Source organism: Anser cygnoides, chromosome 27, assembly GCF_040182565.1.
Source record: "Anser cygnoides isolate HZ-2024a breed goose chromosome 27, Taihu_goose_T2T_genome, whole genome shotgun sequence".
In the NCBI taxonomy this organism is placed as follows: Eukaryota; Metazoa; Chordata; class Aves; order Anseriformes; family Anatidae; genus Anser; species Anser cygnoides.
This window is the reverse complement of record NC_089899.1, coordinates 4,571,878-4,586,435: the sequence shown is the minus strand read 5'-3', so window position 1 is coordinate 4,586,435 and position 14,558 is coordinate 4,571,878. Positions and strand designations below refer to the sequence as shown.

General features: G+C 39.4%; 1 long non-coding RNA gene across 32 annotated transcripts in view; it reads right to left on the bottom strand.

Moving 5' to 3' along the window:
• Nucleotides 1-3,234: 3,234 nt before the first annotated feature.
• The window catches only part of LOC106045689 (uncharacterized), a 30,243-nt gene continuing 18,919 nt past the window's right edge, over nucleotides 3,235-14,558 (bottom strand). For 14 of the 32 annotated variants that reach the window (XR_010826761.1, XR_010826753.1, XR_010826759.1 and 11 more), the window contains 6 exons: nucleotides 14,280-14,398; nucleotides 11,671-12,891; nucleotides 11,369-11,474; nucleotides 9,044-9,217; nucleotides 7,671-7,827; nucleotides 3,235-6,676 (listed from right to left, as the gene is read on the bottom strand). This is a non-coding gene — a long non-coding RNA (uncharacterized lncRNA). The remainder of the gene's footprint in view (nucleotides 6,677-7,670; nucleotides 7,828-9,043; nucleotides 9,218-11,368; nucleotides 11,475-11,670; nucleotides 12,892-14,279; nucleotides 14,399-14,558) is intronic. The other 18 variants (XR_010826779.1, XR_010826770.1, XR_010826771.1 and 15 more) reach the window with 18 other exon arrangements.

Sequence of the window (14,558 nt, the reverse complement as noted above, 5' to 3'; positions counted from 1 at the left end):
CTATGAACCGTTTCATCCTCTTTTGATCAGACTCCTATCTGACTAAGGTCAGATTGCTCTGGATGAAAAGGCTAGAAATCACTCACATGTCAACACTTGAAAATCCTTCCGGTTACCAGAAGTAGACAAGGCAACCGTACAGCAAAAGGAAGATAAGAGCAAAGCTTCAGTGTGAGGTCACAGCAACACTAACCGCACGGCAGGATGACAACTGCTGCAGCACAGGCAGGTAGCTGCGAGCAGTTTTCAGTTCAGAACACGCTGCACTGTACTAGTGAAATACAACAACGCCTCTGGTTTAAACATCTATGGAAGTACTGAAAATGCATCCCTCTTCAAACATATATTTTTAAATTACTTATAACTGTTACCCCAGGATATTTAAATGGTGCCTGCTTTACACCCAAAACAAAGATACCTAAGAAACAGATTTATTTGACAATAAACAATCCAGATTTTTTTTTTCCAAGAAGTCCTAAAAAGCAGAGGTCCAAAATACTCTAAAAAACCTGAAAGAATGTGAAAATCAATTTGAAAGCAAAGTTTAAGTGATGAATGTGCGTGAAGCTGAAATCTGTGACAATCCAGTGGCTAACTGGCAACATCACATCAAGCAACAAAAGTGTGTAGCTCTGTTTTTCACCTTTGTAACCTGTTTCCAGTTAATGTTAGGACAACACTAAAGCCATGTTACAGGCTGTCATCTGCACATTTGCTTGGCTAGCTTTGCCAAAACCACCAAAAAGGCCCTAAGCAAGCAGTTACGTATCACTGTGCGATCCCACACGCACCCCACTGCTCCCAGATAGTAGCCCCCAAAGTGTAAGATCCCCTCTTCAAAAGGGGTGGGGGGACACGCATAACAAACTGGGACAGTTTCAGACACTTCAGACCAGGCTAGAAACTGCCTCCAGTTTGACGCTTGAAATCTAGAGTAATAAAGTAAATGTATGAAGAACCCACAATAATCTTGTACTTCCTTTTGCATGCCACGCTCTACACTGGGTCTGGTTGGGATGTTACCGTTCCCTGCAGCAGCCCGTACAGTGCTGTGCTCTGCACTTGTAGCTCGAACAGCACAAGTCTCACACCAGCGTTGTGGCTGCTGCCGAGCAGTGCTGGCACAACGTCAGGACTCTCTCCAACCCTCCCAGAGTCCGCAGGCTAGGGCTGGGCAAAGAGTGAGAAAGGAACATCACCAGGGCAGCTGACCTAAACCAACCAAAGGGATATTCCACACCACATGGTGTCACACTCAGCAATAAGAGGTGGAAAAAGGAAGAAGAGGGGAGGGGTGGGCTCTCGTTGTGAAAACATCTGTCCTCCCAAACAACAGCTACGTGCGTTGAGGCCCTGCTTCAAGGACATGGTCAAGCATCGCTCATTTGTGGGAAGCAGAGAGTAATTTCTTTCCCCTGCACTTCCACACAGCCTTCACTTTTTTGTTGTTGTTTTCCCTTCCCTTTCCCCCTTTCCCTTTAGTTAAATTGTTTAATTAATAATAATTTTTCCTTAATAACTTTTCCCTTTAATTATATTATCCTTATCTCAACCCATGAGTTGTCCTTTCCTTTACTTCTTCCCCTCCTCTTCTGCGCGGTTATGGTGGAGTTCAGCTGCCTAGCAAGGTAAAACTACCACACACTGATGAAGATGAATACCCCCTCCCCCTTATTTATTTATTTATTTTTAAAAGCATCTGCCTGTTCACCTATTTTGCTATGGGAAGTTTCTGCTGTGAGGTAGCGGGAGGAGAAGGAGACATAACAGAAGGCAAGGAAGCGTTGCTATAGGCAACTTCACTATTATAGCATAGTGCAATTTCTGTAGTGACTATAGTACAATTTAAAGTTACCTATAGTACATGATTTCGACAAAAAGTTATCAAAATTGTCCAATATGACACTAAAACAGGGCCTCTTTATATATAAAAATTTGAACCATATGAACACTTTTATAGGTGCAGTAGCATTATTAGGCGGCTTCTTCCTCTTTTTTGTCCTTCTTTGCACTTCCATCACCCTCTGTTGCTTTTGATGTCTGTTCTTTTATTGCGTGCATTAAATGTATTTTTGGGAGATAGCAACAAGTTCATTCTAAGTATTTTTCACTGCCCTACCCCTCCCCCCCTTCTTTTCCTTCAAGGTAGCATTTTTAAAACATGTTAGGAGAACGAAGAGATAAAATGGTAACAACCTAAATGGAATAAAGGCAGTTGTATGAAGGAAAGACACAGAAATATGCAGGTCTACACACACACACACACACACTGGAAGCTAGTATTTTAAGTTATTTAAAGGATCATCATCATCATCATCCATGGCAGTTAGGCTTATATTGTAAAAAGCTACTCAACACTCACCTGAACTTTGAGAAGTTTGAGAAGCCAACTACTTTGAAAACAAGAAATTAAAAATTTGGTGTCTGAGCTGAAGTCGCTGAAGTCTTTCTATTGAGAATATAACGAGCTTTTGACAGAAATGTTATAGCCAGAAATTGATGTGGGGCTTGAGATTTCCTTTTGTTTGCTTTAGGGAGCGGGGGTAGGTTAAAACAATGAATTTAATTGTAAGCTGTAGTTTTCTACAGAAACAATTTGCTTTATGCCATGAGGAGAAAAGTAAGTTCAATTGCCTCCATCCTCCTGAGTTTCTTCATTTTGTAGAAGTAGCTAGGAATGAAGTAGGAAATGCTGTAACAGACCACAGCAAACAAGTAACAGAGCTAAGGAATAGGTAGGACAGAGAGATGCAAGTTCAGAGTGACTGTACTGGTAAAATAGTTCTATGCTAACCAGCAATGTAAATTTCTCATTCAAACTTCTGTAACAAGCCACAGAAGTTTCAGGCAAGGCTCGCTACAGAAACTAAATTAGTCTAGTACTCAAATCTCTTCCACTACATTTAACATGAATAACTGTAGGATCTTAATGTTTGCTTATTCTGGGTTGGTCAAGAAAGTAAATGCTTTCACTGCAAAGAAACAGCATGATCAGGCAAATTTTAAACGTTAATGGAAAAGTAGTTATATGTAAATGATCCATCTATCTACCAAACCGAGAATAACTGAGCAGACAGAATGGAAGAGGGCGTGAGTTACACACAGCACAATTCCACGTGCTACATTAAGTTCTGTGGTTTTCTACACACGGAACACAAACTGTGACAGAGGACAGAATGGCAGATAGGAACACTTAAAACAAGTAACATATTTAAAGACAACTGGACCCTCATCTGAAGTATTTATTCACTTTGATGAACCTCTTTATTAAGAAGTGAACAGTATCAGCATGATTTCTGGTGTTTAAAGTGATAGAAATATATTCATAAATAAAATGCAGATCACATCTCTCAGTACTTTGAAAAAGTTATTTGCAGTTGTGATCTCCAGTATACCACTGCCAGGAACATTTGCTAAAGTGTCCTCCTCAACTGTTATTAACTGCTCTTCTTTTCTACCGGTGCACAGGCTGTAACATCATCTTACTGCCAACTGGTCAGTCTCCAAAGCATCCAACTTATCTTTCTAATGGACATGTTGCAGCCCAGGTTCATCTGACAAAGCAAGATATGAGAAAAAAGATATCACAAAAGTAAACATATTGCACTCAGGTTTTTAACAGCAAAACTGAAGGAACAAAAAATTAAGTTTTAAAACAGTTTAATTACTTCTGACATTTTGCTTTACCCTTAAGTAAGAAAATGTGACAAACTGATGAAGCTTTAGCTTCTCCAGAATAAGCACTGAGTTCCAGCATTGGAGACTTCCCTTAAAAGCTTTTCTATAAATAACGATGCAAGTATTCAGAAAATCAGTATGAGCTTTGTAAAAGACAAGTGCAAACGCCTGGGGGCCTGAAATACATCTCTGACAAATTCAGGTGTTTGTCTTTCCTTATGAATCAGAAAGTGAAGACAGGTCTCTCCTTCCTGGAGAAAGCGTTGCTATCAACATTATTTTAACAGAGCAACTCAGCAGTGCAGTGGAGACAAACCGTGGCACTTAGCAACACTTCTGTAAGAAAACAAACAGGAGGCGGCAGAACTGAGGAACAACATTCACGGCACAAGCTGCTTTGCCAAAGGTTCCCGTGAGTCTCCTGGGTACTGATGTGATGACACCATGTGATTACACAGATTAGTGGTAGACTTGGCAGTGCTCGGTTAACAGTTGGACTTGATGATCTTAGAGGTCTTTTCCAACCTAAATGATTCTATACCCACCATCCAACGGCATTCCTGACACGCCACCTTCAAGACAACGCTGCATGGCATTGCCAGGATTTAACAGGCTCAATGCTCTGTTTAAAGCTTTTTTTTTTTTTTTTTCTTTTCACAAAAGTCCTGCTGCTTACGGAGAGGACAAATGCAATCCATTAGAGGGAATAAAAACAAGCAAAAATAGCTTTCCCTTTAACCAAACCTTACTGCTTCTCTAGACACATGCCCTTTCTCAGGACTGCAGTGATTATTTTAGCACTTTGAAATTAGTTTCTATACTGCATTGTAAAAGACCTGTAAAACCACCAGGAACATATCAACCTCTGTGATTATTTTTATTGTACAAATAGCCCAGTAAGAAGTTATTTTGCTACTTTATCACCAAAACAGCCAAATAAAAACATACCTTAAGAAATGCAGTAATGACAAATAGAGCTTCTTAAGGATGAATCTCAAGTGAATTAAGAGCTCAGTTCAGAGCTTCTTTCTAAAAATGTTAAAAGATCTGAGATAACCGAATGTATGCAGAATTTTACGGCTGCCTGGTAATCTTAACTGCAGTAAATGCACGAGATATTTTCCCTCATAAGCACGACGAATAGCAGAATATATCACCTCTGTCATTTAGATTTGGGTTTAGGTGGTCTCCATGGATATTTCTGTTATTTACTGGCACTTTTCCATCATTCATATGTGAGACTATTTCAGTCGTATCGGTCTACACAAGAATAGATCTTTTTCCCCCACTTCCTATGCCATTTTTTATTTTTGTGTTAGGGTTCTAACACTACTATCTGAATACTATTAACTAAATGCTGAATGCTATTAATAAAAGCTTTACAAAAGTTATTCTAGAGATTGCCAATCAAGATCAAGGGCATATTGTGCCTGACAAATGCAACCTGGAATAGTTTCAATTACCAGGTTCAAACTTCCAGTGTAGCACGAGCACGGCTTAGCCACTCCAAACAAGAGAAAACTGAAGCTAAATGAATGAAACCACCATAACTGATACTGGAGGTTCAGTTTGACTGGAAAATAATAAATATGTATTTGTTACATGCTTAGTAGCCATGTTGGCCGCCCACAAGACTATAGACATAGTATTATAAACAGTAACCCAAAGCAGCGGTCCCCATATCTCTGAGCTACAGCAAAGTCACTGTGCTAACACAGTTTGAAAAGTACCTGTATAACTCAATGCAGAAGTGGAAAATCCTGATTTAACATCATTTCTGTTAGCTAGTCACATGGACTAGCTATTCTTCTTTACACTTTCTACAGAGGAAGGCTCTCTCATCTTGAGATCTAACTTTACAAAGCCAAAGTTAGAGCAGATACACCCCACTGTGTGAAGGGGGCACCTCACCTGATTTTACTTATCTACATACCTTTCTCCTTTACAGTTGAAGAGGAAGACTTGCAATTCAGCAGGTCTGCTCTTGAAGTCAACCTTAGAAAGAAATTAACCACGCCCCAGAAATGCTGACTTTTATCCATAGACTATGAGTTCCTGAAACAACCTGCTCATGTTTTGAATTTCATACCGTCTTTCTAAGCAAGATACTTTATCTAGGGCTACAAAAAAGAAACAAGCAAGGATAGATGTATAATAAATCTTGCATCCTACTGAAGTCTGTGATCTTTAGCTTGGATTTACTACCATTTCCAATTTACTAGTGCGATTTACTAACTAGTGTGATTAACTAATTTTTTTTACTTCACTACAGCCCCTCAGATAATGAGCATTGCTGCTCCTTAATGCTACATCACATCTTTCTTTTAACTGCTGTTATGACATGACAGACAAGGTTTTTTTACGTCTTCACACAGTCCAGAAGAGCCCCTCAGGCAGGTACATGCTGGCAAAGGTCTTTGCAGAACTTCGATGATAATCACATTTAACTGCAGACCTTTAGCCTTTATGGGGAAAAGAGAAGGGTCACCAGTAAATATAAAAACAAACATATAAATAAGTTGCTGTGCAAGCACAAAGCCCACAAATGTTAATAATGACTTTGATCTTAAGCAACTATAATATTATACGAACAGCATTTAATGGAATTTTCTTTCAATGAGAAAAAAGATGCAATACAGCACTGTTACTCAGTGACAGAAAATACAAAGGGGATAAAACAACTAGCCTACAGAGTCAGCCTGATTTGCACAGTGAAATGGTGGCTACCAAATTACGCTCAATATCTGAGCAGCTACAGAATAAGCAGAAATATTTATGGATTCAGGGATAGCAGAAGTACATACTGTCTCAATAGTCTGTTCAAGCCCATTTGTTTTTGCTGAGACTGAATTAGCATGGTAAGTACTTACAACTTTCTTAAGAAATTACCACCTGACTTGAAAACCTGTATTTGAAAGTTCTTTTTTGGATTATCAAAGGAGAGTTCCTGTTAGCCATTTTCTGAGAAACAGAAAAACAGCTACACAATCTTCACAGCCTGAAAGATGAAAAAAGATCTTTTGGACTTCAAAGCCTGCTTCAGGAAAACCTGAGAAAAATAGTAACAAAACAAACACACACAATGGTCCTGATTGTGTCCTAGAAATATTCCGGCCACCGTACAGTAGCTCCAGGCCAGAATGAGCAGGAACAAGATATAACTACTGAAAGCTCAGTAGAAAAAAAAATAACCCCCCCACACCACAGAACACTCAGTGACAAGAGTTAACACTTTAACAAGCACAGTCAATTCTGCAGTATAAAGCCATATCTCCTTTCGTCCTGCTCTGGCATGTTTTCTTTCAACAAGGAGACAGATCAATGCTGCAGAATAAACACCATGCTTCAACTAAATGCACTGGCTTGGAAGGCCTTCACACAGGAAACATTTAAGACAATGAAGAGCAGCCTGCAATTCTGGGTGTTCCTGCTGATTTGAAGTATCACACAGATCGGGCTGAAACACTTTTGCTACCTCTACGAAGAACACAATTTTCTTTGCATCTTAATCAAATTTTTATGACCCAAAATGCTACTGGAAATAGCCTAAGCATACACTTAAAATTTTGTTTATGGTATAACAGTTGCTACCAAACTAGCACTGAATTGATCTATGAGATCTGCAGTCATGGAGTACAGACGCTGTGAGCACTGTGATCACAGACAGTATCTCTCACGAAGTCAGCAACACAGCTTTCCAAAAGTCACCAGCTCTTGAACTACGGCATCAGAATCCCTATTTAACAGATTACTGTTAATAATTAAAATTGCTTTAAAACGTCCCATGGAAGAAGCTGTTAGGGTGAAAGTATTAGGCCACGAGTTTTAGGAGTATTTTAGGTTTGAGATGCAGTCACTGTGACATGTATTTTGACATAAGCATCCAGATAACATCCATTTCTATCAACACACCAACTTTAACGTACACCAATTATCAAATTTAATTTGTCACATTAATGCTTTTTGTCTACTCTGAACAGTAATTTCCTTACTTCTGTTAGGAGTTAGTAGTATTTTCTTGCACAGGAGAAGAGGTCACTGAAATGCTGACCTGCATTATTGGCTCATTGCAAGAAGAGGTAACTATACTTGCTCCTTCAGCATCAGATGAAATTTCATATTTGTCCTCTGTTAGTAACTGGAAAGTAACTAAGAAAAAAAAATCAACTTGTTTCTCTCATGCTTATGCATCAAAACCCATCTTCAGAAAAAAACTACCTACAACGTGCTCTTGCTCTCCAGCATGTCATTCCTTCAATTGGCAAATTTTCTGTTCAAGAAGAGATTGCTTAATTCACGTGAATGCAGTGGCACTTATTTTCCACTTTCTACTTCTGATGTATTGGCCTGTATGAGCCATGTCGAAAGGGCAGAGACCTTACTTTTCATTACATTTCTGTACACAGCATGGCAAAACTTTATCTTAAAGAGGAAAGCATAACTTGTTCTATGCTCTGGATGACCATTTTCCTATTTTAGGAAAAACTGAATCTGAACAAAAACTGCTCCATAGGCAGCCTGAGATATCCTGTTAGGAGGAAAGTTCACATTTCTGGGCAGATGGCAGGATAATAGGAACATCCCTGTGTCCTCAGAGGGGAAAAAAAAGATACTCTTGCAATTTACAACTTTCAGAATTCAGGGCTCAGTTTCTACATTTCTTTGAAGATAAGCCATGGGAAAAACCCTTCCCAGCAGCCCTGAATCTATTTTGTATTAAATCACAAACAACTCCAAGCCATCTGAAAAACAAAACAAAACTTATCTATTATTAATGTGCTTGAGTGAGACTGGGCTGTATTTCTGATGACATGAGGACAGTGAAATCTCCATATGGTGTCCTGGGTCTGCATTATTCATTTGAAGAATGTAAATGACAATTGCCATCTAGGTAACATGCTATGAAGACAACTATGAAGCTTACACTTCGTTTGTCCTTTTAAATGTTTCTACTCAATATAAAAGCATAGTTTTTAGTCACAGCTAGTGCTGTTCTATGGACTATTTTCATAGGAATTGAAGAGACAAGTTTAATACTTCCCTGTGGAAATGGACAGATGTTGCATTTTGTTTACAAATCAGACATTTTACGTCTGTATACCGAGCACCAGCAGTACAGCAAAGTGTTTAAGAACTATGAATATAAATACAGTTTTTCCTAAAGTTGTACACAAAAAGACACCAGGAAAAATAAAAGAGCTTAACTACTTAACATGTTATTTTTCCCCCTTCTTTTAGTGGTGTAGCACCACTCCTCATTCCCTTGGGTGTTCTACATATAGCCTGACACTGCAGCTTTTCCACCAATCTCACTTTGCCATCATCTCACGGTAACTTTATAAAGAAGTTAACAAAAATGCATTACCTCTTCTCTTCATTTTCTTCCTCTTTCTCCAGATCTTGCCCTGTCAGTGAATCTAAGGCAAAAGTGCACATTCCATATGAGGAACATATCTGGATTGACTAGAGTTCTTCTGTAAAGTGGATGCTACAGTGTTTTGTCATATGACATGAGTCATCAGATGAGTAGACTTGTAGACTGAGGGAAAAAAAGAAATTCAGTGGTTATTTGGGTGTCAAAGGTATCCTAGCAGAACTATCACAGATACCACACCTATGTCACAAGGTTTGCATGAATACAACTGTGGTAAAGCAAATTCAGCAAGGAAGTTTGAGCAAGCAATGGAGATTTTTTTTGCATGTCTAGTTACAGATTACCTAGGTTGCATGAAGAGGAAAGAGGAAGTTGAGTTCAGCAGCTACATAATCACTAATTTCTACACAACTTCTTATCCTGTAAGTCTTAAAAATTGTTTGAAGGTAACGTCTTGAGTCATAGCACTACCATCAACATATAGATGGACCAACTTGCACAGACTAGTCTAGAAGCAAGGTTTAGCAATCAGTTTAAATTAGCAGCGTGCCATATATCCTGTAACCCAGCTTTCAACAAAGGCCTATGAAAGTCGGTGCCAGCAGCAAGTAGACAGACAGGCAGCACTGCTTCATTCAGCAGTACCTTATGGCAGTTCAAGTTGCTTATGAAAATACAGCAAAAAAGTTCATAAAAGTCGACAAATAAGACTTTTTGATATTATGATAATTAGAGTAGTGTACTGCAACAAAAGCAGCCTTCAAAGATAAACTTGGTCTATCTTATTGACTGCTTGTTGAGTATTCTCTTTTACAAAAAGCACTGATCTCCAAGGAAAGACCAAGCATAGACACATGCAGCAAGAGCTTCATTTCCCTATATGTCTTTCTCAAGAAATTAAGCAAAAAAAACTTCCCAGGCAGACCGAAACAAACTGAAAAACCACTCAAGTTCCCTGGGAAAACCATACTGCTGTATATTGTACACCAGCTGTCTGAATGGATTGTACTGCCCAGCTGTAGAATTGATCATGCCAAAGAAATCACGCTTGGAGAGAGGGGTTTAAAACTGCTCTTTGATGATACTCTATCCTGGGAGTGTTTGGCAGCAAGTTTCATGCATGCTGCAGTGCCAAGAGATGAAGGAGCAGGTGAACACCTCAGGCAAGCCTGCTGATTAGAAGTCAGGGATTGCTTGGCTCCAATGCAGCCAGAGCCACCACTTCCCAAACCAGTTCCAGCAGAGAGCCAGAACGAACAACTTTGCAGCATTTTCGATGCAGTCAGAGGTGGTGACATTAGCAAGTATATTCTCAATGCTACAAGACCTGTCTTGCCACATAAGATCATATGCTGATTATAAAGGCCTAGGGCTTCCCTATCGGTAGGACATGATATACAAAAGGTAAAAGAGAAGCCAATTACTTTCTACAGGCTGTCCTGGTTTTGCTGGGGATAGAGTTAATTTTCTTCCTAGTAACTGGTATGGTGCTGTGTTTTGGATTTAAGATGAGGATAATGCTGGTAATACGCTGATGTTTTAGAATCATTAAGGTTGGAAAAGACCTCCAGGATCATCTAGTCCAGCTGTCCACCTGCCACCAATATCACCCAGTAAACCAGGTCTCTAAACACCACATTCAACCTTTCCTTAAAGCTGTTGCATTTCAGTGCTTACACAGAAGCAAAGACTTCTCAGCTTCTCGTACTGCCTTGCCAGTGAGAAGTCTGGGAGAGGACACAGGCAGGACAGCTGACCCCAACTGGCCAAAGGGATATCCCGTACCATGTGGCATTATGCTCAGCAACAAATTCAGGGGGAGTTTGCTGGGAGGCTGCCATTGCTCAGGAACTGGCTAGGCATTGCTCAACTGGTGGTGAGCGACTGCGTTTTACATCACTTGTTTGTTAGAAAAAGAAAACCAAAACGTTCTTATTAAACTGTACTTATCTCAACCCATGAGTTCTTGCACTTTTACCTTTTTCAATTCCCTCCCTCATACCACTGTGGGGTGGTGAACAAGTGTCTGTGTGGTACTTAATTGATGGGTTAAATGTTAACACAGGCCTTCAAGCAACTCCAGAGTATGAAGAACTATTTATTCTGAAAAACTAAATAATATTACATGAACTCAAGACAGAATAGACCTCTGTACTTTTTTCACTCTAAAGTCCTGGTGACAATTCTGTATAGATGGAGAAATACAAAGTTAAACCTTTCAGGAGCTAGGAAAACTGGTATATTCTGTTCTTGAAAACTCACTAAGTGGTACTAGTACAGATTCATTTTTAAGAAAGACAGTCAATGGTCACCCACCAGGAAAGGTAACAGCATGTCAGGTCTGCCCACAGGAAGCCGCTGCCCTTCCCATTGTAACTCACTTCTCCACCTCTATCTGCAGTACCAGTTGTCTTCAAAGAACCTAATAGACGTACAAAAAAAAAAAAAGTAAAAGTTACACAGTTGCATTAAATACAGTTTGAACAATGTTAAGCTAGTCCCAGTCTCAAAGGAGCTGTCCTCTGGTCAGCTAAATACCAGACTGTTTGCAAACAACACTTAATCGCTATTCACATGCTCTGGTTAACAAGAAAGCAGCGGAAGATGTAGGAACACACCTAAACTATGCATGCTGATTTCCAGCCTGAAGTAGCTGTGTATTATTCAGTCAAGTGCCAAGCGTGGTAACAGAAGTGTCTATTGATCAGAGTACAGCAATGTGATTCATAAGTCAAACTTGTAGATAGCAGAAAGTAAACACAAGCTTTCCTCTTTTGCTTGCTGTACACAAAATGACTCACGTTGAAACTGGTGCACTTAATGATTTCTCAGGGTAATTGTTTGCTGTGCTGCCACTAGAGCAGTATTTGGACTCATCCGCCATCATCTTACTGGTACTTCTGGAAAACGTTCCTTTGCTGCATTACAGCTCGTTGTGATTTAACCCAGCAGGTAGCTAAGCACCACACAGACATTCTCTGACCTCCCATCCCCTGTGGGATGGGGGAGAGAATTGAAAAGAAAAATGCAAGTAGTCATGGGTTGAGGTAAGGACAGTTTCATAAGAAAAAGGGAAAGGAAGACAAACAAAGAAACAGAATACACAAAACAAGCGATGCAAAATGCAACTGCTCACCATCACTAACTGATGCTCCGCCAGACCCCAAGCAGCCACCCCGTTCACCCCATCCAGCCATCCCATATTGTTCAGCATGACACCACCTGGTATGGGATATCCCTTTGGCCAGTTGGGGTCAGCTGTCCTGGCTGTGTCCCCTCCTCTTGTGCCCTGCCAGTGAGGAGGCTGGGGGAGCAGCGCCAGAAGCTGAGAAGTCCCACCTCTGTGCAAGCTCTGCAATGCAACAACTGAAACAGTGTGTTACCAGCATTACCCTCATCTTAAATCCAAAACACAGCACCATACCAGCTACTAAATTAACTCCAGCCCAGCCAAAACCACAACACAGCTATAGATTCCCCTCTTCATTTAAGACGACCAGGTGATAACAGCTGGACAACACATTTAATTACGCTGTCTGTTCCCTCCACTGACTATGTAAGAACATCTCTCCCAGACAGGAAGAGACAAGCAGCATGCGTTGAAGCATTGTGTGTTCAGTTACAAAGAACTGAATAACAGCCACTATGGACAAGCCAACACATCAGCTTCTTCATTTAAAAGGAATAGTCCTAGAGCAATAAAACTTAAAACAACGATAACAAATATATATATATATACTTCTCTCAAGGGATATGGCTTTGCAGCAGGCCTACGAAGGAGCCATTCACCTCCTCTTTTTCAGACATGACCAAAGCATTTTGTGCATTAATTCTAGTCTCTGGAAGAGGAGGGTAGAATATTTTCTCAAATTATTTTAAAAAAATATAATAATTATAAATATTTTTTAAAAATGGAAATGTGCAACCATTTGGCAAATCTGAATTCAGGGACACTGAAAAGAAATGAGTTTGTAACCAACTTAAAATCCACCCAGGTCAAGAATACCTACATTAGAAAAAAAGAGCTAAGTAAAAGAAAGATAATTTCAACTTCAAACTAACTAACTAAATAAATAAAAAAGAACAGAAGCGATTCCAACAGAACCCCAGGAAAACCCATTTTTGTATGGGTGACTTGCCTGATTCCTATGTGTCTACACTGCTTTTCCTCACTCTGTCTCTTTATCAGAATCTTTTGGTTTTGTTTTTTCATCATCTCCTTGTATATTAGATCTAGAACCTTTTTTCCTATAAGTAAATCATAAAGCATTTTAGAAAAGCTTCCAGAGCTATCATATAAATGGACTAACAATATGAGAAAAAGAAGCCTCCTACTGCAATATAGAATAAAACTGATGTTCAAGCTTAAACTTTCGGATAAAAGAAAAAGGAAGTTCTAGATGTGCTTTTAGTCCCTTAAATACAGCAGCTGCATATTCTTCATTGGTTGTATAGGGTAAGCATGTCCAGAAGAGGTGCCAGACAGATCCCTACCTATCGCAGGGCCCAGACCCTGGTGGCACATAAGCTCTGTAAAGTGTTTAACTAGATTGTTGTCTTCATTCAAGCTGAAGGAGACAAAACTCTTTCTAAACAGTGGTTGGACAAAAGATGGTGTGTTCCCCGGCTGCACTCCATGCAAGAAACCTTTGACAGCAAGGGAAAAGGAGAGATAGGAAGCTAATTCTATCAAAAACTATTGGCCAGTTTTATCATGAGACAGCTGGAATATAGCATACTTCAATGAACACACCGACTGATTGAGTCTATCTATATTCTTGGGGTGTACAAGGAATTCATCCTGGTGAAATAAAAAGAGCTCAGAGTTGTTTTGAAGATCTCTAAGACATTTAATTTCAGTTTTGAAACAAGACAATGTTTACCAGTTAAGCATTGACAAAATGCAGAAAATCCACTTGAGTCACCCACTAAATATTCATAGAATACTAAAATTCTCTCGTTCTCCTCAAACTAAATCAGATAGATAAGAGTCTTGATAATGTGATCTATCAAGTGCACAAAACACAGGAATCTTTTTTTTTTTTTGACAAGGGAAGGAATTGCTATCCAATACTTTAACTTACCCTGCTCTTTTCTACATTTGATAAAATATTATATTTTACATTAAAAAAGTAATGCATTGGATAGTGGTCTCCTTTGGTATTCTGGGAACTGCTAACCAGAATCACTTTAGCTCAGCATAACAAGATGACATCTCCATTCATACCTGGTATTGCAGTCTGTTCCTCTTCACTGCTTAACATGCATATCCTCAGCACTGAAGCCATCAAAACTGCACTTGGAGCTCACAATGAAGTCAAATATTTTTCCTTCATTATTTCCTGTCTGAGAGGTAAAACATGTTGTTCAGGGTATCTACCCAGGACAGTAAAAATTATTTTGCATTTACAGCAGAAATGTTTTACAGCAGAATGTACTTTTAAAAGACACACGTACTTATTCCGTATTAAAATTGTGCCAACCCACTGAGTAATTTACAACAGCT